The sequence below is a fragment of the Lathamus discolor genome, chromosome 4 (assembly GCF_037157495.1).
Source record: "Lathamus discolor isolate bLatDis1 chromosome 4, bLatDis1.hap1, whole genome shotgun sequence".
NCBI classification, from domain to species: Eukaryota; Metazoa; Chordata; class Aves; order Psittaciformes; family Psittacidae; genus Lathamus; species Lathamus discolor.
In genome coordinates, this window is record NC_088887.1 from 11,722,999 (window position 1) to 11,747,125 (window position 24,127).

A 24,127-nucleotide genomic window follows, 5' to 3' on the forward strand; every position below is an offset into this window, starting at 1 on the left:
AACACTGCATACAGTGGTGCAGCTGCATAACCCTGGTGACTTCAGTGGGCCTGCAAGGGTTTAAAGGCAAATGAAATGCTTCTGTAATGCTTTTAGTCTCATTCCAAGTGTTGCATACCATCGCAAGAACACAGTTCAAAGCAGTGCATACTGTAAAAATGGAGCACAACCCACATCGTGCCTTCTCTTTCAAGGATTTGCTGCTCTTGTGTACAGTGTCCGTTGAGTTAGCATTTTCCTATAGGTCTTCACATTGTGATTTCTTTACTGGAGGGGAAGTCAGGAAAACATTCTGACATTTTCTTCAAATGATTGTGACTATGGGTTTGACATACTTACACTTTTCCATAATGACCTAGTTGCCACTTTGCTGCTGATGTAACAGACACTGTCATCATCAAGTCCTCAACCGTGCAGCTCTGACCAAAGAGAGCAAGCTGGATTTTTAAAGTCCCAGCCTGGGGCTTGCCAGAGCTCTGCTCATACCCTTTGCCCCCCTCATGGATGGTACAGACCCCCACATCTATGCACAGCCCTCCAGTGCCTTTGCAGCTCAGGCTCACCAGTGTCCTCCACTCCAGCCCACCCTGTTCTCTGAGCCTCGTGGTACTCTCAAACTCAGCCAGTGCCCTTTGGTTCTGATCTGCAGTGTCTTCAGGGAAAAATGATATATCTGAGTACTTATGTCCCAAATTGAATGTTAGACGTTAAAATGAAAGAAATATTATGGAGAGTCAGCACGTCTCACTTTGGAAATAAATTACGTAAAGTACACTGGAGTGTCATGGCTCTTGGGACCACATATAGTCCAAAGATACCATTTAGAGAAGTGATCACGGCACCACTAGATTTATCAGATCATCCTGGAGGAATATTAATACCCAGAAAGAAAATAACAATTAGCAATAGAAAGCTCCCAAGCAATAACTTAAACTAATGTTCCAGGGTTACTTCCTCACGTCAGTAACCTATTTGTATGTATCACTAGATTTTATAGCAATTACCTGCTTATTAATAGTAGACAAACTTCACTAATTGCTATTATTAATACAAATGCATATAGTTCCTGGTACCATACTTTCTTTGCTTGACATTTCGGTTACTCAAGCTTAGTCTGCTAAAATAGTTCAGTATTATTTGATTATATTTCCTCATGCTGTGTAGTCCAGTTTTGGCACTGCTGAATTCAGGACAGGTACTTGAGAGGGTGCAGGGAACATGGACCACGCGCTGAGTTGCAAACCTCCAAGCAGGGAAGCAGAAGATACGCTTCTGTGCTTATCCAGCGTGCAGTAACGAGAGGATAAGTTAGTGCAGTTGTGGTATAAGGCAGCAGATCTAGCTTGTGAGCTGCAATTCAACTACACTGCCTCAGAAAACTCACCTACAGGCATGAGCAGAGCAAAGACCTAGTTTCTAGGGTATGATCCTGAAAGACAGCCAGAACTTTCAGGTATATATATCTTTGTATATTTAGGTAGATATGTTTTCTGTTTTCTTCTATTTAAGGATTCGAAGCTGAGTTCCAAGTGACAAAAGTAGCCAACATAAAAGATTTTATAAAATTTAAATTCCCAAATTATTTATGGACCACAAAGACAGCTCATCTGGTCAACAGTTGACTTCTTTTTTCCCTCCTCTTTTCCAGGAGAGAACAGGGAACAGGCTGTTATCTGGATGGGAACAGCCCAGTCACATCAAAGCCACCATCTTTGGCATCTTTGGGAAAAGGGCCATCTTTGCTCCTTCACTGCCTGCTGATGGGAGCAGGCAAGGTCACACAGTGAAGGAAGGGTGTCGAGGGTGTTGGAAGGATGACAGGCAGGAACCGGCAGCTCCTTGTCCATGTACTCCTCTAGGGTGGTGAAGCAAGGCAGGGAAGGGATAGTCCTGTGGCACTGGAAGGGTGGTGGTGTACAGCTTCCTTATGCCAGTAGGCTGAGCTGCATGAGGCTGCAGTGGCCAAGTACCTGCCAACCAAACATCCAGGTTAGAGTTGTGGGAAGTTGAGAGTAATATCATTTCAGGCCATCTTTAAGTCAAGATGCATGCTCAAAATGTCACATTTAGATTCTAAAAAATAATATATTTAAACATTCCCCCTACCACCACTTCTTACTGGATTTGCTGTCAACCAGAGCCCTTTAAAGCAACACCTGCTGAAGCTGTAATGTAGTGTTGCTTCCAGAGACTTCTGCTCTTCTTTTGAAGATGTTTTCCTCAGAGGTGCTTTGTATAGAGACTTTTCTTGACTGAAGTTCTTCTTAGGGAGGTGGAGACCTCCGATGGATATTAATTAGAGTTCAGTTTGCAGATGTGAGAGATTCCTTTTCTTATTTCATCTCTCTCATTATTTTCACTGGGAACAGCTGGTAAGACTTATTTTGGGCTGCTTTACCTGTGGAATGAGTCAGCTCCTTGACTTGATGTCTTTTTGAATTGACTCACACATGAAAGTCCAAACTCTGATTGGATTAGCTTCTTCTGTTTTATCAAAATATTATATCATCCAGCCTTCCTGGCAAGCAGAGTGTGCTGAAAACTCTATTCCATCAGACTTTTCTGTTGTATTTTCTAGTTAAGGGTCCCTGAAGTTTCTCATTTATAAGAGCATTTGCGTGTGTGTGCACATATAACACACATTTAAAGTCACACACATTTAAAGCCTCCTTTTCCAAGTACATGCTTCTTAATTTGAAAAAGACATTGGCAGAGAATGGCAAACAATTCTTAATCACAAAAAATGAAGTCTCCTTTTACTATTCTTTCTGGTCCAAATTTAAAAATGTTACTAACTAATGTACCAGTTAAACAAAATATAAGCTATAGATGTATCATAAATCTGTTAGAATATGTGATAATGTAAGCTGCAAGGTTTTCTGTCTTCAGGTTTGAGGGAGGAAAAATGTCAGTAACTTTTCCTGTTATATTCTGTGGACTCTGGCTTCCAAACAGACTTTGTCTTTGGAAAATGAGTGATGGAAATATTATCAATGAATTTTGATAGAAAATTGTTCTCAAGTCATTGTTGCATTCTCTGCAGAACCACAGTTTGGCTGTTTATTTCACTAAGAAGAGCGTGCACACCTGTGGTTGATGTTTTCAGATTATTTAATGGCACATAACCACAGTACATGTGAGTGTGTTCCAGTGTATACAGACATATCTTAATTCTAACACATGTACAAAAACTCCTTGTCGTTTTTCAAAGACCGTTTTAGTTTGGTTCTCCAGTATCATAGACTAAGAGGTGATACATGGCCATATGACTGACTGTCAAGCTGAATTTGTAGTATCTTCTCCCATTTTTCCTTTATCCCTCACTGCAGCATGGCGTCAGTTCTAAAACCATCTCCTCAGTTGATTAGTTTCCTAGCGCTTAACTGAGTGATGTTCCACACTGAGTGGTGTCGTTTCTTAAGTGGAGCAGACAGTCCTTCTCTTCAGTCTTGTCTTGAATGAATGAATCCACAAGGACAAGGACCAGGGTGTGGAACTTTTCCTCTTCTCCTAAGCACATAGAGGTAAAGCTGCAGAGAAAGAAAAGAAACCTGCCCCTTAGAAAACTTGGTTGATTTCAAAGGGAGCTGTATTAGGCTTCTGCAGAGGTCAGGATGTGCAGAAGTGCGATTGTCTGATTGGCTTTTTGGACTGATTCCATGTTGCCCACACACTGTTTGAGTAGGTGTCATTATCAGTCCCCAAGCAGACAGCATTGTGCAAAGAAGCCTGTTAATAGAGGTGGCAGTGAAATTCTAGATATTTTGGCTGCTAAAGGAGGTGATCACCTCAAGTAGCCTGAGCACAGTGGCAAAAAAGAAAAGGAAAAGGAGAACTTGAAGATCATTTTCCTCTTTACGTTGCCATGTCATTTTTCCTGATATGACTCTACCTTGCATGTGACATCTGTGGCTAAGGCGTTGTCACATTTCTGGTATGCTAACATAACATTTGACTGCCTTCCTCTGCATTCTTGTAATTAACTCCCAATATTAAAGCCATTTCCATCTCTGGATTCCTCAGCAAGCTTGATTGAAAGGTGGTTTAATTGCACAGCATTGCCAAGAAACATGTTAGGTGATTGCTGGCTATAGTAAGAGTTAATGCGAAGGTAATAGGAGATATCACAGGGACTAAGATTTTGCTGGCCATTAGCAGAGGTGACTTCAAAAAGCATATGATAATTAGTATAGGTTTCACTGAACTAAGTTTCCATCTGTGGCTAGTCACTGGATTCTGAGCTGCTCTCCTAATAAAGATTTGCATGTATTTTCCTGGATTTTCGATGGAAAGGACACTTAGGGGAAAAGGGTATAAATCAACAAATAACAATGTAACCTGCAGAAATATAAAACTATGTAGATTAATCCGCGCTTCCTAAATTGCATACTAGATTGTAATTCAATCAGAGGGTAGGGGTCTTGTGACGTTTATGAACATTTATGGATAGTATGAGCACTCAGATTAAATGTCAAACCTGGTATTCAGTTTAGAATCACGTATTACTGTTGTTCATTAATATATAAAAACAACAATTATATCCACTAAAATCCTCAATTTAATTTTGCTGTAATCTGTCTCTGCTGTGTCAGAGATGTAGTGCAGCCTTTCTGCCTCCTCATATCATTTACAGGGCTCCACTGAATTTCAGCTGAGTCTCCTTTTTCACTCCTCTTTCCCCCAGCATGCCCTGGCTCTGTTTGGTCCCCTTTGAACTGACGGATTCTCTAGGAAATGTTTTTCTTTATCTTCACTGGGATTAGATTCTGGTTTAGGTACTGAGCAGGTGTAGTGCATCCAGGAGGAGAAGGGTGAAAAGGTTCTGCGTAACGGGTTAAAACTTAAATAGGGGAAGTTTAGATTGGATATTAGGAGGAAATTCTTTCCTGTTAGGGTGGTGAGGCACTGGAATGGGTTGCCCAGGGGGGTTGTGAGTGCTCCATCCCTGGCAGTGTTCAAGGCCAGGTTGGATGAAGCCTTGGGTGGGATGGTTTAGTGTGAGGTGTCCCTGCCTATGGCAGGGGGGTTGGAACTGGATGATCTTGAGGTCCTTTCCAACCCTAACTATTCTATGATTCTATGATTCTATGATCTTGGATCCAGCTCACTGAGTTGATTACATAGGATAAAGCTGTTCCGTTCATTTGTTCTGTATCAGTAAAGGGTGAAGCTGTTTTGAGGCAAGAACAGGCTGTTTCAGATTGTCTGAATCCATTGCTAAGTCTTCCATGTTCAGTTCATAATTTGCCTGCTTCTTGCCAGTCTAGGGGCTGAAGGAATAGAATTTCTCACCTTGCTAGTGCATTACATCAGAGAGATCCTAAATCACTTTGCAAAAATGGAGCAGAATCGCTGTCCTAATTTACTGCTGAAAGGCGCTTGAAACAGATGAACTCAAGCCATTTAGCGAATAAATCGTAAGAAGCAACTGAATGCCAACTGCAAAAATGACTTTGGCACCTAAGATGTTAATTTTGTTAAAAGTAAGCAGTGCTGAAGTTAAAGTATTTTCAAGTCCCAGGGGTTTTGTAGCCAAAATTTCCCAGACTTCCAATGGACTTTGGCATGAATGCTTAAGTCACTTCTTTCTGCAAATTGTGGTTAGCGTCATAAAGTGATTACCTGTGTATATAATGTAATTCGTATGACTGGATTTCACCACCTTAACTCTCCATAAACAGAAATTCTTCAGTGTTTAGGAACCTTATTCTCATTAAACTCAAGGGGGGATAGATTCCTAAATATCCTTGACATTTGATCTTGATCTTTGTGATTTAAGTGGAATTTATTCACATAGCAAAGAGAAAGTGGGCAGAATCTGGCCACAGGGAAGTAAGGGCAGGTTTAAGATTAGCCCCTGGCTATTCTGTCCAATGGCCAACACAGCTTCCAAGTAATAATGATTAATTACCACTAGGAATTCAATATGAAAAAGATCAGTGGATTCCTTTCGTCCACCCCACCAAATAGAGCCATAGAGGGTTGAAAACAAATGGCATAAAGATGGGAAATTATTCTGCTTATGACACAGAGACCTGGAGAAAACAGTCAGCTTTATCAGACTTTGGTTTTTAATGTTATTATATAATAATATATCTTGAAGAAATCTACTGTGCTAATTAGGTTAAGTATGTCTCTAGTGACAAACAGCGCCATAAGATAAAAAGTTTCACCCCAGCATTTTAATGGTTCAGGTTCTGCTCGTGGTTTCAATTAAGTCAGCATGATTGCACAGGGCAGTGAGAACAGGATGTGGCCCACTTCTCTCCCTCATACGTATTTTGCAGTTATCTAACCTGGAATAAATCAGAGTTTCCTCAGACACATCTTGCTTTTCCAGTGCTTTACGTGGCAAGTTTAGTTTTCATGTGTTTTCCTTTGAATGCAACTGGTAATCAAGTGTCCAGGGCAGTTGTGATCGTTTGAAAAATGATGGTGTTTCAGTTCTGGTGATTTGCCAGGTTCTGGTTTGCAGCTTCTAGTATATTGTGCCTGTCTAAAATTACCCTACAGTTTTAATTAGGTACAACAATCTCATTCACTTCTTACAGCAAATTTGATGGTAATGGTGTAAGTCATTACTCAGCACCTCCAGAGTCTCAGGCCATAATTTGTACAGTTCTTTGGCATCCATGTCATCAGAGTTGCTTGACACTTTCCCTTAAGAGAACTTGGTTTATGTTGCTTATAACAGAGCCAGATTTTAACCACTCGGCCTAGAATTTTCCGTTCTTTGGGGGTTTTTCCCATGCTGGATGCCTCCCTTTTTTTTTCTTTCTTTTTTTTTTTTTCTTCCTTATTTTACTTTTCTTCTTTTTTCTCCTTCTTTTTTTCTTTTAAGTCCAGGTCTTTAAGGTACTTTCTTTGACTCAGACTTCTTGTCTCAGGTTCTGTGGTGTGCAGCTCATTGTCCCATCTGCCCAAAACCCTGAAAGAAATGCTTCCCACCTACCAGTCACTAATAGCCCTTCACATATTGCCTATTGCAGGGGAATCCATGGGCTTTCAAGGTTAAATCTTCAGGACCGATGTAAAAGGAAAATAAAGGATACATGCCACAAGGATGATCAGGGGACTGGAGCACCTCCCGTATGAAGACAGGCTGAGGAAGTTGGGGCTGTTCAGCCTGGAGAAGAGAAGGCTGCGTGGAGACCTCATAGCAGCCTTCCAGTATCTGAAGGGGGCCTATAGGGATGCTGGGGAGGGACTCTTCGTCAGGGACTGTAGTGACAGGACAAGGGGTAACGGCTTAAAACTTAAACAGGGGAAGTTTAGATTGGAGATAAGGAGGAAATTCTTTCCTGTTAGGGTGGTGAGGCACTGGAATGTGTTGCCCAGGGAGGTTGTGAGTGCTCCATCCCTGGCAGTGTTCAAGGCCAGGTTGGATGAAGCCTTGTGTGGGATGGTTTAGTGTGAGGTGTCCCTGCCCATGGCAGGGGGGTTGGAACTGGATGATCTTGAGGTCCTTTCCAGCCCTAACTGTTCTATGGTTCTATGCTTTGCAAGCGAGGTTTTTTCCACCAGGAGAACTTGTTAAAGTTTATCAGGGTAATGGTTTCTTGAAAGTAAGATAGTGATCTGCACTCCACAAGCCTGATCTTGCCTTTTTTTCATCTTATGGCACTTTAGTTTTTCTGTCTGTCTTCTGTCCCATGCAAATCTTCCTTACATGTGGGAGATGTTACCTTCTTTAAAGAGAAATTTGCTGTTAAATAGAGCCTCTCTGGGTGGCCTATCCAAAGCATGCTATAAACATTTTTTTTTGCTGCCCTGAAGTTTTTATGATTCTCTCTGCTCTTTGCTCTATTTCTTCCACCTCCCTTGTGGATGACCAGCCACTAGATATGCACACATGCTTTCTTTCACACTCTCCTCTACCAGGCCCATAATCCCCACAAATAATGGCTACATCTCTTAACAAATTTTCTGGCTGCCTTCCCTCTTTCTCTCCTGTGACTGCTCCTCACTATTCCTTTTTCCACTATCTCAACTTAGAGTTGTATTTCTCTGGATATTTTTAATTGCTTTGAGGAAAGATAGAGCCAATCTCTCCCTGTAACTGAACAGAAAACAGTAGGTGAGGGCCATGTCTTGACTTAAGTAGCGGAATACACCACATGGATCCCATGGTCTTTCTCCCCATACTCCTGGTCCCCTGATACTGATCTTTCAGCAAGCACTGTCTGGTCTGACTACCTGAATTTCTTTCAGCTTGGTTGAAGGGAAGGGGGAACAGGACTGGTTTGTGGCTTTCAACATTTTGGGGACGCCTGCTTTTGTTTTCTGTGTCCAACAGGAGTGTATCTTATTTTTACAATTCAGAGCATCAGGTTTTGATTTATTTTGCCTGTTACTTCGTCCCAGGCTTATATGTTATGGAAAATGTGTTGGCATTAAAGTCTAGCTACTCCATAGTAGACTTTGGTAGCTAGACCTATAGTCTACAAAGAATTTGAAATCCTTCAGCCATTCCACTTTCATGCAGCCAGTTTTTTCCTTAAGGGTCTCAGGATAGCAAATACATCAGGTCTAAAAGATACTGTGTTGACAGAAAGAGCTAAGAGAACACAATCTTTCTGTGCAGTTATCAGCCATAATGTAAGCATCCTCGGCCCTATAATAATATGCCTAACCTCTCTTCTGTGAAGGTCAGGATCACGAAGGAGAGTTCTGTTTCAGAGGCCTGTATCATCTGGCATGACTGCTAAGAAGGATGCCATTCAAATCTGGCAGTGTTTTTGTGATAAGAGCATTTGTCCATAGGAGCCACAAGCCTATTTCACAGAGGCTGTTGAACAGCCACCAGAGGATATTTAGTCTCTGCTGGTTTGGAATTATCCCAGGGCTGAAAAGCTTTTGAGCCATTACCAGTTTTCTCAGCTACATAGTTTTGGGGTCAGGTAATCAAAACTTAGAAGATTTATGTAGTTTGTGAATTTTTAACATGGGGGGGGGGGAGGGTTCTCTTTCTGTCCTGTGGAAACTGCTACCATCTGTGAGTCTCCTCGATCCCTGTTTTATATTGGTATCATTTAGTGTGTTTATTGTCACTTAATTTCCTTTGTTTCTTTCTCCCTTTTCAGATCACTGACGATCAGTTTGTGGCCTTCCTCTGAAGGAACCTTTCCTGTCTCTTGTGTAAGTATATGTACAAAGCATTTTATACTTTTCATTAATATGAGTTGTGCGTTTTGTTCAAGTTCCATCCAAGTCATCCGGGAGCCCTTGTGAACTTCTCTATTGCTCCTCATGGCTATGGGACTCGGTACTGGGTTTTTAGCCTAATGCAACAGTCCTGGATTTTAATGCAGTTATCAGCTTATGGGACTTGGACTTTGTTCAGTGACATTGTGTGATTGATCTGGAGTTTATACACGCATTTCTGGATCACAGTGTAGAAGTTCTCAGTTATACTTGGGGATATACATGTTTGTGATGGTCATTACAATATTGTGCTCTCATTTAGAATAAAATGTGGTGTCCTGTGCTGTGCAAGCATGAAGTATAGGAAACAGTCAACTAGCATTTCAGCTTGTCCTTCCTGAAATCTGACCTTGTGGCGTGGAATTCTTCCTTACTCAGACCTGTGTGGTCTCCTACCTAATACTGACTTTATTATCTTCTTATCTGGGTAGATGAAATATGCTATATTTTCTTTGACGTCTAACAGTATCAGGATTAAAAATGTTAGTGTTTTCTTTGGATGATGTTATGTAGCATTCTGTTCTCACCTGCTCTCATTCACTTGAGTTTAGTTGCTGCTAGGTTGTCAATTTGGTGACATTTTTAGTTGAGGAAAAGACTATATTAATCCAGATACTTGTGTTTCTAAGGTCTAGATCAGGAAGAATATAAATTTTCATGGTTTAGGTTCTGCTTTTTCATTTTATTTCGGTAATAGTGGATAGAACCCTTGGGAGAGTTTGTTATCATTTGGGTTTTAATTTTGCGAGGTACTGACACATGATGTTTTTGTGCATTTGGAACAAAAGTTTGTGTTTCGTTGGGATTCCTTCGTGCATATTGGCAGTGAAATCTAGTGTTCCTAAAACAGTGACCTTTTTTGTTGCAATATACAGGGAAATATAGCACTACCACTTCATAATATTTACTATAGTTAAGTAAAACCAAAGTTTTCCAAATGTCTACCAGCATTTTAAGCCACTTTTTTGGGATGTCCCAGCTGGAGGTATTTAGTGAATGCCAAAACTAATGAGGGCTTTTAAATTTAGGTTTCAAACTCGATGTCCAAATATGCTTAGACTTTGCGTTACTTCAGATCTCCATTTTGCAATTTAAATTCATGTCTCCTTCCCGTTCAGAGAGGAAAGTAGATGGCTGTTAAAGTGCTGCCTGGAATTTAAAATAATAATAATAATAAGAAGAAAAAAAAAAAGCATAGCAGAGTAAGAAAAACAGTTCTTTCATATTTGGAAGAGGAATTAAACCTTCAAATTTATGTTCAATTTTTTATTTATTTGTGTTTTGATTTATTTGATTTATTTGTGTTCTGATTGTTGGAATTTCTTCAAAGGCATGCTGAAGTGCAAGTGGACATTCATAATTTTTTCAGGTCCATGCTGAAGCAATCAAAGAGCTTTATTTTGCTGGTACTAGACCCAAAATACGTGACTTTAACATTTAAAGTTGGCTTGCTACTTTTGTGGTGCAGAAAGAAATGGCACACCTCCTCCCCTGCCCTGTGGGCAGAAACATGAGATATGCTGCAATGACTGCGAAAGGTGGTATGACAATGCCAGCTACCAAGGAAATGGATTCAAGCTGACCTATCATGCCTGTGGTGTCCCCATATTTCTTTCCTTTCCCCTTTGCCTTTCATTATAAGGTGTCCCAAATCTGTAATTTACAACATGCTGTTCCAGTTTTGCTCTGATATATTTGCCACAAATAAGTAGGAGTCTATGCGCGTGCATAGCTCCCTGTGGCGGTGTCAGGCCCGTGAGACGAGGGGAGCAGAGGCCCCCACAGAATGCAACATGGCTTACGTCTAATGTGACATTTATTTGACTCAGAAAGGCAATTGATTAAAGTCCCATCAGACCTTTGCCATCATGTATTATGTATTTATCCAGTAGGGGCGGTTCATAACGGCCCCTGACAAATCCTATTATTTTTGTTGCAGAACTTCATAATATCGATAAAAAGTGTTAATGATACCCAGGGATGTGAAGCGCACGCTGCGTGTGTTAATGCTTCCTGCAGCAGCAGCAAAATCATTTATGTCTGTGGCAGGCACCTTGTGCCTTCAACGTTTGCACAGAGGTACTGGTTTATCATTGTTCTACCTCTGCAGCACAAGGCAGTTTGGGTGGAAGCAACAAGCTGGCTTCATGGTACGTAGGCATGTGGAAATCCAGGGCTGAAATCCCTTTCCAACAGTGCTTTGCTGTGAGACCATCGTATGTCATTTCCCATCTGTCCGCTTTGGCTTCTTGACCTGTAGAACTAGAGTCACACGCTCTCTTGCTTCTTTTAAGTCAAATTTGCTCCCCAGCCAAGGGCTTCTTTGTGCTCCTTCATTCCCAACTTAGCAAGCTCAGTAGGAGCCTCACTGTATTTCAGGCATGCACATAAAGTTTGTATTGTTTGTACTGGGTCTCTCTTTTCCCTCTGGATGATATGTCCTTCAGGCCACCGATACCCTGAATTCTTTTGGTTGACGGAAGTAGAACTGGGATGTTTTTACAGTAGAAGCTGTTAGTGGTACCTCTCAGGCATGTTTCCGATCTAGAGAGACTTGTTCTGCCCCAAGCCTCAGTAACCAGCACTGCGTGCTCTTCTCATATCCCTACCCACAACTTGCTGATGATTCAGAGTCTTCTTCCTCTTCCTCCTCGTCCCTGAGGTTACACACGTGTCTGTCTGACTATATGGCATCAAGGTTTTGGACGTGGAAGGATTTCATGGATCTCTCCCGCAAATGACATTCCCACTTAAAAGGAATACAGTTAATCTCTGCTCCACTTGAATGTTCTCAGGAGTCTGAGAGAAGCAGATGGATTCCTTGCCAAAAATCAGCCTTTTCATAGAAGAAGAGTCTTACAACCAGTCTTGAGACTTTCTATCATGTCATCAAGAGTGTGTATCAGCAATACTAAGGGGCTTTATGGTAAGATAGGTAGCCACAGTAGGAGAAGTAGTTACAGGAGGACACTTCTTTAATTTCCAGAGCACTACCTGTTCAGATGGAACCCATACAATATTGAAGAGTTATCTGCTGTTAGCTTTGGTAAGTGCAAATCGGAAATGCACCAAAGTGTTCCAGATACAAAGAAGTTGCAGGAAATGTTCACCTAATTTCACAAACATCTGTCCGTTTCCTTGAAACAGGTTTCTGATGCAACCAAGTTGTTCTGAATTCCAGCATCATCCCTATTCCTGTTCAGCACTGATTCTAACCCTTGTTATTTGACATCCTGTTTAAAAGAAAAAAGAAATTTAAAAAGTGCCATTTATTCCTCAGCTTCATGAAGACATATTCGGTCAAGTAATGATGACCTAAGGGAAGCTGTGCAGCATCTTACTGATCTCATCATAGTTATGAGAACCATCCATCATATGGTCAGTGATTTGTATGTCAAAAGACACCCAGCAGTATTCCAGCCTGCCAGTTTCTGAGAATGCGTGTTCACTTTATCAGACACGATGATGCTCAAATAGTCTTTGATATCTCTATGTGTCCCTGCTGTTGGTACTTGTTCACCACCAGACTGTCATCTGTTAGCATTCTGAACAATCACTGTGAAATAGCAACTGACTAGCACTGTCTGAATCCCTTTTATTTGGTTAGTGTGTTTAGTATTGTTTTGCAGATGAGGATCAACAACAGTGATTGCTGCATCAGGAACAGGGAGGAGGCATCTTTTCTCAGGTTCCTTAAGAAGCATTCCATTACTTCACAGGAGGATAATAACCTCCAGGTCAAGCTTATTCATGAATCAAAAATGAACATTTGCAAAATGCCAAAAAAGTCTGGATCTAATAAGCCTTATGTTCTTAGGTTTCAGAAGTTAGCATTTTTTCAAGAATTATCATAAATAATGTAATAAATAGGCATGCAAATTATCTAGAAGAATCTGTTGATCTGCTTCTGAAAATAAGGAGTTGTTGGAAGGCAATGGTCACCTATACAGCAATCTGATACAGGAAAGGGATGTTATTTCCCCAGCTTTTATGAGTGTCCTGAAGGAAGGGAATGTTCCATAAAAGAAAACAACATGGGCATGCCTTTATTTGGCATTTGCAAATGAGAGAAATGGTGAAACAGGCTTGAAATAGCAGCGGAGCAGAAATTCTGCTCTCATGTGTTTATAGAAATCAAACTGTATAACTGGGAGCGCACCTCAGGATGGATATTTCTGAGCAAGTGCCACAGCTCTAAGCTTTATTCTTTACCGGGAGACATAACCATCAAATGGACTTAAGCAGTAGGTTTAGATGGGGTTGGGGAGAAGCTTCTTTAAAAGAAATCTGACAAAGTTCATGATTTTGTTCTAAAACATCTTTAATAAAAATGGACTCAATATCCAGAAAACCAGAGAAGTAGCCAGGCAGAACAAGAGGCAGAATTTTGTACTAGTTTTTCATTTAAGTATTAGTTTAAGTGTTAACATTCAAATTGTTTAACAAATAACAATGGCTGCCCGTAACTGTGAAGTTGCTGTGTGGATCACACGAGAGGCATGTACGCAGCCTGCTTTCTAATTGCGATACCTACAAGATGTCCCCTGAAGTTGGATGAGATTGAATTTAAGATTGGCCAGCATGACAGCTGAAAATGTCACAATTTCTGCCATTATGCTTACTGGAGATATTTTTGTTCTGGGTTATTTTTCATCTAATTAGCATAATATAATATATTGAGTGTTAGCCTTTTTTGAAATATAACAGATTACAGTAGGAAAAAAGTGGACTTCAAACTAGACAGTTCTGGGAGCATAGTATTTTAGATTTAGCTAGGAAAAAAGAAAGGGACAAAAAGACAATGCAGTTGTTCAGTTTGCCTTTACCCCACACTTGCATAATTTAATATATTTGGATGGGAAAGACCACCTTGCTGAAGCAGTAGCTGCTTTTCTTACAGTGGCTTGAACACCAACCATCAAAATATTAAGACAGTCCAGTTTGTTAGGTCTGAAATCACTGCACAAAATGGCACAACTACAGAGTGTAGCATGGATTTTCAGAATATTCCCTTTGCAGTTATGGTGAATCGTCTTCCAGCTTTGGCAAGCACGTGATATTGTACAGTTTTATCACCAAATGTCTCTCCCTCTTTTCTGATTTGTATTTTCAGTCTTTCTTCTTAAGCAGAAATCCTCTTTGATGCACCCTGCTCTAGCATTATGTTGTATACCTGTCTCCCTAAAATGTGCACACAATATATAAGGTCACAATGGTACCACGAGCAAGCAGTAATGGAGAATTGGTTACTATAAAACTGGATATCCAGAACTATGTCATTTCCCAAAAGTCACATCTTGATCAGAAGATCATGGGTTTCACTACTGAAACTGGCACTGAAATAAGAGTACTCACAGAGGTCTGAATGCCAGACCATGTCTTCATATGCGTGCTGAATGTCCTGTGTGTAGAACATTGTGTAGAACATTGTGGTTCCAAATCAGTTTGTAGGAGTATCTCCTCTGTCTCCTTTTTCTCTCTGCTTCTCCCATTTAAAAAAGCAGTGGAAGCCATCTGCTGTGTAGTTTAGCTGTGTACCATTACACAGGTGTGTATGTCAGAATATATGTGATTAGTCTTTGGGCCATGCTTTGTGAAGGCTCTTTTACCTCTTTGTGGAAACTCTTAGACATAAAAGATGCACAGTGTATTAAGAAATAATGTTTTCTTCCTCTGAAGTTCTTGTTCACTGCTGCTTCTTTCCATCATTTTGGATAATATCATGCTGAATATGGTGTGCCAATTCAGCCCCCCAGGTAATATTTTCATTGGGTATGTTTGAATGCCCAAAATAGTAGATTTTTGCACACCACTAAAGCTTTGGATTTGAATAGAACTTGCTCTCCCTCATTCCATCATACTGAGCATTTTTGAACTTCCCAAAGGGCAGACCATAGAAATAGCACTGAGCCATCACAGGTGAATGAGGCCTGAATATTGTTAATGAGCAATTTATTGAAGTTGATTGATCCTTTTATGGCTGTTCGGCATGCTCCCACCTTTTCCTACTCTACACCCCCTCACTTTGAGGGGCCTCATGAGGAAATGTTACCCACTTCACCCCAAATCTTCTTAGAAAATGTTATTTTATTTAACTAAAACATTGTGGAAATACAGCCTTCACCTTGCCCAACAATTCTCCTACCACTGCCCCATCTCCCCTTCAGGTAAGCAGTTGCTCACCTCACAGTCCTTTTGCAAATCTTCCATTTTAATTCATGATTTCCCTTGTGATGATTTAGCAAATGGTGTTCTGATTAAATTTACTGCATTTCCTTTGTCTGGATAATCAGTTATCGAAGAAAGTTATCAGGTTAGTCTACTGCAAACTACCTTTGGCAAACTCATGTTTTATCCCATTTTCCATTTACCTACAAGTCTCTTTTATTTTTTCCTTCAACACTTGCTGCACTCATACTATTGAAGCTCCTGATGTTATGTCAACATCAAAGAGGTGTAAGTGAGATCAGAATCAGTTTCAATACGCTGTAGCACAGGCTTGCAAAAGCCCATTCATTCTCACGCCTGCGAAGTGCTAAGTTCTCATCCAGCAGACAAATAAAGTATCAGGTTTTATTTTTCATTGTCATTATAGCAAAGGGCAGGTGAGCTGATTTTGAGCCTTGGCTGGTGAATGTTGGTGATGATTTGCAAAAGGGTTTCTAGAGATAGAATCACAGACATCTACCTGTACATGAGAGTGCTTGGGCACTTGCATTAGCAAAACCTTAATGTATGTATCAGTATTGAAAATCTTAATTAAGAACGCTGCATCATTGTCCATGAACACTCTTTCTTTCTCGGTGTGTGAAGTCCTTTGTGTGTTGCAGCATCTACCCAGTCCAGACAGACAGAGCCCTTGAAGAGTGTGTCTGGCAGATCTTCTCTTGATTATTAACAACTAGCAAATGGCAAACTCTTACTCATTTTTTGTCTTGAAACTGACTCTCAGAATTGCATACAGCATAACTTACAGCTTGTTTGCATTTTTTTTCTATTGCTTTTTCCTCTTCAGTATTATATTGGTAGGTTTCAAAATCTGGTAGCATTGATTAAAGCTGAATTATGTAGGTTAAGAGTTGCCAAAATGTGCCCAGACACCTCTTTACCCAGTTGTATACCTTTTTCTTTAGACCCAATACACTTGCATAAGCCATGTTCTGTATGAACAAAAAGTATGGTATTGTGCACTGAAGACTGAGATTTTAGTCTTTCTAAACTCAGGAAATGTAGAGTTAAGGTTCTTACAGCAACCTTGCATCTGTTCCTCGGTTGCAATAGAGTCTCCTGCTGTATGATCCCTAGCGGTGGGCTTACCAAGGCAGATAGTACAGAGAGAAGACAGTGTGATGGGCAGGAGCTACTGAATTTTACCCCTGTAATTGTATCCCAGTGACGTTTTGGTCATTGAGCACTGCCTATATGTTTGATGTGGTTTGAAATGCATTTAGAAAACCTATCAAAGTAATGGACATACAACTGTGTTATAGATGTACTGATAAAAGCACGGATAGTTTAAGGTAAGGAAGAGTGTATACATGCACACACACATTTCTCTGTGTGAAAGCCCATCAGAATTGTATCCTTTACTTTCAGATGAGGCAGGCTGTCTTCTCAGGTTCACTGTCAGGTTATTGACATTGATAGTTCCTGTGGACTCGAACCTGCACAGCTGGAGGATATGTCCCAGGAAAGGCAAGAGCAGGAACTACTGCTATTTACTTTAAAAGAGGAACAGCTGTGGAGTCTCTTCTTGTCTGTACAAATCAGCACAGTTGAGCCCCATATAAAAACCTACACGTACAGCAACTCCTTTTGCAGGATTGTTGCATCTTCCTTCCACCCTGATAGAAGAATGTCAGTGACCTGTGGTTCATGCAAGGCATAAAAGCTACATATGCCTTTACATCATCATACAAAAACATAGTTCTGAAAAAGAAACCCATGCAGTCCAGTAATCAGTCAGACTCCTGTTTCAACCACCATTAATATTCTCAAAACCAACCCTTACTCCACTAAGACATCGGTACCTGAAGTACTCCAGATTAAATGAAGTGTTTAAATTAAGTAAATGGCTGATTCTTATCTGCTTGATATGATGTCAGTGCATTTCTACCTAAGCAGAATGTAAGTGAGGAATCATCTCCAGTCTGATTTGATGCTATTCTGTACCAGTATGCAATAATTAACTGTGGAAGTATGCAATGCCAAATGGAATTCAGAAGCTACAGAAAGCTACAGCCATCACAGTGAAGCACCATGTGTTGTGGCAAGGGGGAAGGATACGGCTGTCCTTGTCCCACCTTAAGTGCCAGTTCTGAGTTTTTTCTTGAGTACATAATCCTAGGTCTGTAGTTGAAGCGTAATCTTGAAAGCAGACCATGCCACATGCATGTTTTCTGACCTTATTGCCAGCTCGTAGCCCACTAGCTGTTAAAAATCAGGGTAGTTTGCATGGGCTTGGAAACAGCAGCCTTGAGCCGCCATCCAGCAGACAGGGCTGAAGTGTGCATGGGTCCAGTCTCTCCAGAGTGCATGAAGCTGATTTGGGTCTGATCAAAACACCAGGTAGTGCTTTAGCCATGATCCTCAGGAGTGCGTGTGCGTATGCAGAGTGCACGGGAGGCAGGTCTGATTCTGCTCCCAGCGTAAGCAGTGTCCGCCGGTCCACCCTGTCACAGCTCAGTCACAGATTGCAAGAATAGTGTCCTTTTCTCTATTTGTAATGGTCGTTTACCCAGTTGAGTGTCTACAGTTAGAAAACTGTAGCTTAGTGTCTGGGAGAATCTTTAAGGAAGATATTTTAATGTTGTGATAACCTTGTTACTTCAAAACCAAATGGTTTCAAACATGGCAGTGCTGCTACTTCTCTTTCAGGACTATGTACGTGTCAAGTTTGATGTTTTAAAACAAAGCTGTGTTATAATTACACAAGCGTGTTTAACAATAAAAAAGTCTTATGGAAAACTTAACAGCTGGAAACTGTTTTTTACTTACTTGGATGACTCAAAAACAGCTGAATGGGTTTTTGCAAAGCTTTACCAAAAATGTCATTTCTGGATTGAGACAAGAAGTAGCTGCCCAAAAGGTAACAGTTTCAGAAAGGTATAAGCAAATATAGGCAGAGATTATTTAATTCTTCAGCTTCCACTATACACTTGTTAATGTGATGCTACAAAAATAAAAGAATTCATATTCATATAGTTTTTCCAAGATTTCAGAGATCTGTACTAGACTTTAAGGAACTAAGCTTTGTAGCTTTGAGTTAATCAAATATTAATATTTATATTTCATTGGAATATCACATATTCAAACAGGAAAACAAAGACAGAGAAAGGTACAGGGCTTGCCAGAGTTTACACAGAAAGAAGGTGACCACATTTAGCATCCATGCCTTTGGATCACTCAGCTCGTGCAGCATGGCTGCGCTCTCAGGCGTGCCTGGCACCGGGGAGCTCCTGGCTCTTCTCTCTCTCTGACTCCCATGTCAAGCACACCCAGCTTGCAGGAGAAAAGCCTCACTCACACACATGCACTGGGCTCAGGTACCTTTCCTTCTGTCTCCCACTTCATTCCCAAAGACAAAGTCTGCCAAATTCTGCCTACCGTGATCGTGAAGCTTGACTACAATCAAGTATCGCCTCCAGTTACAGGCATGCGTATAGTTCTCCTTCTCCCCCAGCTCTCCCAAGGGCTGTCAAGGTGAGAAAGCTGTCACCAGGGACCTGTTCTAGGGTCTGATTTAGGGCATGGTCTAATCTGTAACTCGGTAACAATCGTTTTACTGTTTGAAACTTCAGTCAGTGAATAAATATGATTTTACTGCTGCTTAGTTTGGATGTTGAGCTGTATTGGAGGAAACTGCTCTTCTTTCGTACTGAATTTTGTTTCAGGGTGGTGTGTGTGAAAAATAACACAAATAGGAGTATTTTTGGATGATCATACTGAACAGTCAGCAAGAAGAAAAGTACAGTATGGTGAAGGGAAATCTGTTTGTAGTAAAAGCAATATGAGCTTGTGATTTGCTAACAGGACCGAGACATGAATTTTCACTTTAACCCTAGCTGTAAAACTCCCTCCGAAGCTGAGGAAATCACTTGATCTCCTGTCGTTTCACCTCAGTTTCTTCCTCTCTCTATTAGTGGCAGTCATGACCCGGCTCGCCAGAATACCGTTTCTCTTGAAGTTCAGTTACTATCAGAGGTTTTCTAACTTAACAAGCCCAGTCTTTGTCAACGTTCAGAGTGCCCTTGTCTTACTTTCTCAATTAAATGGGCTTTTATGGCTTTCACTCTTTCTAGCTCAGCAGAACCACTGATTCTGGGAGGGGGAGCAGGACTCAGTGCTGCCTTGTGCATTATGCAACAGATTTTCAGCGGCATTTCCAGGTTAAGAATTCACTGCTGGTATTTCAGTGGGGCATAAATATAATTTCATTTTTCTAAGCACAGCTGGTCTGAGCTCCTTGAGAAAGGGTAATCACGAGACAGGCTTCAGCTTGCTGTTTTTGCAGGTACATTTGCAGTAGCCCCAGATTTAATTAGATACTTCATTAGATAAACTCATATGAAGAAGAAACTTAAATTTAGCCAGCTAGGAACACCTAACTCCACAAATCCCATTGGCACTCCAGGGTGCCATCCAGCTTTTCTCAGCTTTTTGAAAGCTTTGGCTGTGTGCCCTATATGTTGACCATCTTGCTCATGAAGGGCCTCAGTTTTGTTTTCCCTTTATTATTTCCTCTTTGAGGTATCTAGTGTTGCCAGTGGTTCTCACAAGAAGCTGTCCTTGTACTCCTGCCAAAACCAGAATCAAAGCCTAAGGCAGCCTTTAACTGGGCGTAAGAAAGAAATGATGCTCTTCTTCTTGTACTAGCAGCATCACTTCCTCAGCCTCACAAATAATTTCTGGTCCAAGACTTCTTCACTGTTGAATTTAAGTGTTTTGCAATTCTCATACCAAATGCTGAGCAGTGGTGTTATGTGTCTCTCTCCTTCTTGTGTGCCTATGTCCTGTGCACCAGGAAGTGCCAGGTTCATGGATCTTTTTATCAGAGCTCATCAGTTCTTGCTTTCCCGAGTTGCCTTCTAGATTGTATGACTTTTAAATATTTGCTGACTAGAGGATGGTGTGTTGAGATGACTGGGTATAGGAAAGAGAAGAAGAAAAGCAGAAGTCAGCAGGTTGGGTCGGCAGCAGTCTGTTGGAGATAAATCCCTGAAGAGTTACATCCTGTAAGGTCCAGGGCATTTTAAGTGTTTCAGGCTTGCAGGCTGACAAATTCTGTGTTTTCCTGCTGATTATTATGAACGGCACTTACAACCCCCCTACAACAGACCTTTAAATACAATTGCACTTCAACTCTGACTGAAGTAGAGGAAACAAACTAAAATCTAGTAAGCCATCTTAGAAAGAAAGTATTTCCCGTTATAGTCCATACAAAACTTGGCATCATTCAAATAGCACAGGTGCATTTGGGAGGCATTTGGGAAGCAAGAGAAACTTTACAGCATTCTCTTTGCTCCCACTTCACTCCAGCAGGCTTTTGTTCTTCAGCATAGCTGCCTTTGCAAGGCTGCATCTTGAGCTGTGCCATTTTTGGCTGAAAGTTACCAGGCTTTGTCACTGAAAAAAGTATGGAGAGAAAACAGTGAAAATTGTAGTTATCTTGCCTAAGTGAGACAGCAAAATTGGTTTGGCCACTTTGGCCTGAAAGATGGGGCAGAAGTGCAACCTCTCCCTTTTAAACAACATAGCTACTGTACAACCCGCTTTGCACAAGTGGATCCATAGAAATAGGCAGGACAGGTTGTGAGAAAAACAGGCTGCAAGGAGAAGCAATGCAATCCCTTGCATGCCTTTCACAACAATGCGACACTTTGATACTATACATGCACAAGGTTTTGCTAACTAGCAAAGCTTGGTCTACCTGTGTATGTGTGGCCCACCTGGATGTACATGCTCTCTGTGAAACCAGTTTGCCAAGGGGTTTAGGAGAGTTCTGCAATCTCAGAGAAGTCTGGCTTGTCAGGTGTGGTGTTCAATGGAACTGGTTTCCTATTGCAGCAGGACCGATGGGATGATCAAAGTCTCGGTATAAAATGAGTTATTTGCCTTTTGTGTGCTGAAATGTTTCTATTTCCCTCCATTTTTTTTCATTAGTATATTAAGCTATTGAGTTCTCTAGTAATAAGCAAAATATTGTACCAAAGCATTTATTAAAGAGAAGATTGCCTCTTCAGTTACTGTGAGAAGGGTCTCGGAAACTGGGGGGGATTTAAGGTTGATCAACATTTTGTTTTAGAATCACAGAGGTGAACGCTTAGGCAACACGATACATTGGATGATACTTGCTTACCCTGAAAAGCCTGTGGTCAGCCAGAAATTTGGCAGATTGTCTCTCAGGTCAGGAAGTAGTTCTGGTTTACAATTTAAAAGCCAAAATCTGGTTTAGTGATTCTTAAATGTCAAAACAACCCTCTGACCTTGAAAATTACTTTCTCTGTCTGCTTTCTGTGCTTTTAAGTAAAAAACAGTCCTTAGTGAACTAGTGTAGCCTGTTAGTCATCAAATCTGAGAATTTAGAGAAGGGAGAGTGACATTAACTAATCTTTTCTCTCCTTTTGCCAGTGCAAGAATGGGCATCATTCATATCAATGGCAGCTGGAGGGAAAAAGACTTGCTAACCTTTAGCTATGCTTCCAGTTTATTTCCATAGTGTACACTGTATCTTCTCGACTGCTCAGTCCTGTCTGCATCATTTCAGACCTGGTAATGATACTACATGGGAGGGCAAGTTTTGCTGCTGTGTATCAGAAGTGACTTCCAGTGCCTCAGTTTTGGTCTGTCCCAGTCTAAGTCCTGCAGGACGGTAAAGGCATTATTTAGTGCAGCTGGCCAATTGCACAGTTTTGTAACCCAGACTGACCGTTCTTGACCCTTCATATGATCAGTTGAACTTAAATACGACATTGAGCAGCCCTTTTAGTTTACATATCTCCACTGTTCACCTTTTCCAGAAAGTCATTTTGGCACTTCTGAATGTTTGGTGGTTCCTCCTTCTCTGAAAATATGCCCTTCCTTCATCCCTTCTTCATGTGCCTCTTCTTCTCAGTCTTGCTTTGCCTTTCGGAGAGAAGGCATCTGCGTGCTGCCCCTGTTTCCAGCAGAGCAGAAGCAGCCTCAGGTTCTCACTGTGAATGAGAAGTAGCATGGGAGGGAGCAGACTTAAGCCCTTCTCTTTCCCCTGGCAGCAGAGCACAACACATCCTCCCTCTTCCCAGCTGCTGCTGTTCTGTACAAAAGCAACTTCAGATCCTTTTGGTTCTGATACGGTGAACCTTTAAAGTGTGAACTGTCGGCCTCTTTTGCCTCAGTTATCTCTAGTATCTAATGTTACTGCATTCTCCAAGACTTTCTGCCTGAGGAGCTGGGAGTACTGTGTAATTGTTACTGACTTAACTTTCCTTGGGTTTCTGTGAAGGAAGGAGGTCGTATTTTCAGCACCTATCTGTAGAGGAACCTGAGACATTCTTGATTTGACAGAACACCTGAGCACAAATTTCTTTTAATTTAAAGGTTGTTTTAAGAGAAATTATTAGAAATGTCTGCCTCAAGTAGTGTGCTGAAGAGCATCTTAGAAAGAACTGGGTGGTCATTATAGCAAGTGAATAATTAGGTGCTGTTGTTATATAGAGATAGGGAAACTGAGGCACGGCATTTGCTTAAGGTCATACAACCTGAGAGCTGATGCTTGCAGAGTTAAGCAGCTTTCTTTTCATAGTCTTTTGTGCTTAAATTCCTTCCTTTCTTTCAGTAGTTGATCATTCAAAAGATTGAACAAGACTCTTTGGAGGTTAAATTTGGAGGTGTTTGCTCTAGTGTTCCATTGTGATGGTTATTTGGCCAGTTTACAATGTAGCATTATAAATTAAGTGTATTAAAATGTTAAAAAAATACCTCCACAGTGATATGCCAAGTTAATATAAAGCAAACACCTACTAGTGATCTGCAGTTATTTATTCTAGAACTAATCTATTGTTGAAACCAAAAATAAAATAGTTCTATTGCTGAAAATAATTAATTATTCGAACACATAGGGATAAATCCAGCAGTGACCTAAATGATAAGAGAGGATTACATGTCGGACACGAGTGTGTGGGAGAATAAGCAACAAATAATATGCGTTGCCCCGTTTCTCTCTTATCCCAGCAGCCAGTATCACGCACTTTTTGTTGGTAGGGTTTTTTGCTGCGCTGGCTTTGCTTCCCGCTTCCTCCCTCAACCTTCTTGGAGGAAAAGAATTCCCCCCACAAATCAAAACAAGATGGAGCCCTAGAGCCCCACCTGCTGACTTGAGGAAACTGAGAGAAGAAAGAGAAGATGCCTGGTCCTGTGCCAAGCATTCAGCGCTGAGCTTGTAGCATTGTGATGTGGCACTTAAATCTCTGGGGGACCTGGAGCCAGCGTTGCAAATGCAACAAAAACTCTCATGAAAACGAGCTTCTTAACAGCGTGTTGAGCTGGTCTGCGATGGCCTCAGGAAACCCCCCTGGCTAGACAGCGCCTTTTTATCCACTACATTGCTCCGACTCAAAGAGAAATCTCACATAACTTCCTTGACCAGAAGCTGAGCATGCATGTAGTCTGCAGCAAAGGGCTTTGCATTTTCCTTATTTTCAGTTAATTATTTCCCACCTCCTGCTCTGAAGGAGTCTGTCCTATCTTTCTTTGCTGTCTCATCGCATGTAGAGCCCAACGCTGCAAGCACATGGCATGTCCTCGGGCTTCCTGCCGCCCTTCCTTTGTGGTCAGATCCGTAGCTGATGTAAACTGGCCTGAGGCCATTGGGGATTTTCACTGGTTGAACACTTGGCTCTTTGATTCCCAGAGAACTACTCGTTTTTAATAGCACCACGGCTGA

General features: G+C 41.2%; 1 protein-coding gene across 16 annotated transcripts in view; it reads left to right on the top strand.

Moving 5' to 3' along the window:
• ZBTB20 (zinc finger and BTB domain containing 20) overlaps positions 1-24,127 on the top strand; it is a 490,951-nt gene that overhangs the window by 363,333 nt on the left and 103,491 nt on the right. For all 16 annotated transcript variants that reach the window (XR_010612124.1, XM_065676360.1, XM_065676359.1 and 13 more), the window contains one exon: positions 9,084-9,138. The gene's annotated coding sequence lies outside the window, so the exon portion shown is untranslated. The remainder of the gene's footprint in view (positions 1-9,083; positions 9,139-24,127) is intronic.